The sequence below is a fragment of the Gadus macrocephalus genome, chromosome 11 (genome assembly GCF_031168955.1).
Source record: "Gadus macrocephalus chromosome 11, ASM3116895v1".
NCBI lineage: Eukaryota > Metazoa > Chordata > Actinopteri > Gadiformes > Gadidae > Gadus > Gadus macrocephalus.
In genome coordinates, this window is record NC_082392.1 from 16,560,000 (window position 1) to 16,563,039 (window position 3,040).

Sequence of the window (3,040 nt, forward strand, 5' to 3'; positions counted from 1 at the left end):
CCAGGTGGTCCAAGACGGACCCACTAGGACTCATCTTGTGGGTTCCTGGCAAGTTGAATGGCGCCATCTACTGTCCATTACAAGGACCGAACGCACGTTCAATGCCGAAATGGGCATGGAGATGGCTGGGGATTTAATTTCCTTACCATAATCACGCTGGTGTAGCCTGGCAGCCGTTTGAGCAATCAGATGTACTGGAGGCTAGAGAGAACACGGGGCAAGGCCTTTTGAAAATACAACCACAGAAGTGGGGCAGAGTAAGCCCCCCGTAATGTGGAATTTAACTGCCCAAGACACAGGGAGATCTGCCCCTGCCTTACAAACCTGACTTCAGTTTATTTATTTTTTACTTTATGCTGAATAAACTGAATAAATGAATAGACTTTATAGTGGCTGGTTTATGGCTAATGGAAGTGTCAGCATATTTCTGCAAACTGTGTGTGTGTGTGTGTGTGTATGTTCGTGCGCAAGCGCGCGTGCGTGCGTGCGTGTGTAAAAACTTGTACCCCCACCCCTCAGCAGAACCCCAACAGTCCAGTCGACAGCAGTATCTGGGTTAACTCAGTGCCGTACCACATTAAAAGTGGTCTGAAAGGTTTTTATTGACAAAAGATCATCTAACCTCCCATGACCCAGACCCACACACACACAGCATTAACACACTTTGTTCGTCATCCGCACTGTGCACCCTTTCACCCCCAAAAAACATCCCCCTTTGAGCCTTCACAACAGCCCTTGCATTTGCCAGAAGCTGCGATGGCCATCTCTCGTCTGTGCCTTCGTCAAGCGCCTGAAACCAAGAGACCCCGGCGGAGAAGACGGAGAACAGAACCCCCACAGGCATAAGAAGGACGACGTTACCTCGGTACACTTCGATCGCTATCTTAACGTATATCTGAACATCTCTGAGATACAAAACTAATTAAATCCGACATCACGTCACACTGCTGCACATTACACAACACTGGCATCACCCCCTCTACATGAGCATGTACACAACACACACACACACACACACACACACACACACACACACACACACACACACACACACACACACACACACACACACACACACACACACACACACACACACACACACACACACACACACACACACACACACACACACACACACACACCTCCCTGCCCTCCACGGCGTCCCCTGTACCCGGTGCAGTAGCTGCCTCGGCCCAGCCTTGGGAGGTGTTTTGCGGGGTTTGCTTTACACGTCCCCCGGGGGGGGGCCTGCGGGGAGACACGTTGCCTCGGCCACACGACCGTCCCAGTCAAGGATGCGGGAGACATCACTCACGCCGCCGTTATTTCCCCATATTTAAAGGTGGAGTGGGGGGGGTTGCCGCGACTACCTTGGGGGGCCATAGGCAGAGAGCGTGCTGGAGAAGGAAAGCGGGGGGCCCCTGCCAGAAAGGCACGCGGGTGATTTCAGAGTCCAAGGGGGGTGCTGGGAGGACTGGAGGAGGCGCGACAGAGGGAGGTAACGAGCTGTGTGTGTGTGTGTGTTGTGTGTGTGTGTGTGTGTGTGTGTGTGTGTGTGTGTGTGTGTGTGTGTGTGTGTGTGTGTGTGTGTGTGTGTGTGTGTGTGTGTGTGTGTGTGTGTGTGTGTGTGTGTGTGTGTTGTGTGTGTGTGTGTGTGTGTGTGTGTGTGTGTGTGTGTGTGTGTGTGTGTGTGTGTGTGCGCGCGTCTGTCGGGGACTTATATGTCAGAGGCGGTGATACTAGCGCTTTATGGCCAAGATATTTTTCCGGTGTTGTCAGTGGCGGGATAAGGAATCACCATAAGGTGGGGTGCAGGAATATTGCCCTTGAGGGGCCGCAGTCGCTGCTCGTGTTTATGGTTGACTAGCAATCAGCCCACCGATTCTGGGACCCTGCCACCCCTCATCCATCCACGTCAGCAATTAATCAATTAAACAGGCGCTGGGAGAACGAGGGGGGATTGGCTAGGTGTGCTCTCTACAATAGCCTGTTAAGGTTGATGCAATTTCACCGCTAATGCTGCCCATTCGTCAGTGGTTATTATCGCATTTTGCATAGACAATGGTCAATATCACTTCATATCTGGCAGAATCGTGGGGATTGCATTATCTCGGATCTAAAGCATGCGAACCATCGAGACGTGGCCATGAAGGAGTGAAGTGGTCGTGGCACACTTTGAGGACACTGCCTATTCAGACTCTCACTGTGAGCACAGACGAAAGAGAGCGCACAAGAAGACCTTGCAATATAAAGATTGAACGGACGTCGGGAATGTGGTATAACATACACAAGCGGTATGCATGACTCGTGTTTGGGTGCATATGGGTCAGAAAGAACCAGAGAGTTTCCTCTTATTGCGCTGACGGCATCAGAAAGACACAAAAAAAAAAAAAAAAAAATTGAAATACTTTACTACTTACAACCACACATATATTTGTGAACACAGACACACAGACACACATACACACACAAACACTTTCTCAGCCAGACAGCAGCCTGCCTTGCCCCCCCCACTCTGCAGGTACATCAGCTCAATTATGATGATGGCAATGACTGATTGCATTTCTCACCCCCAAACCCCACCACCACCACACACCTACCCAACCATTCCCTCTACCTCTCCCCAGTATGTCTGGCCAACACACACAAGTGTTTGGAAGGGGGGGTGGGCTGGGGTTTAACAGAGAGACACGACTGAAAAACGAAGAGAGAGAGAGAGAGAGAGAGAGAGAGAGAGAGAGAGAGAGAGAGAGAGAGAGAGACGAGAGAGAGAGAGAGGAGAGAGAGAGAGAGAGAGAGAGAGAGAGAGAGAGAGAGAGAGAGAGAGAGAGAGAGAGAGAGAGAGAGAGAGAGAGAGAGAGAGAGAGAGAGAGAGAGAGAGAGAGAGAGAGAGAGAGAGATGAAGACAGAGAGAGGCTGACGGGGAGCACGGGAGGCAGTGAGCTACAAGTATCCCAGATGCCAGTCTCTGGGCCGGTATCAAGCATCACGGTGGCAGACTCTCCATGAAAATAATCTATACCTACAGGAAGTCAATTAA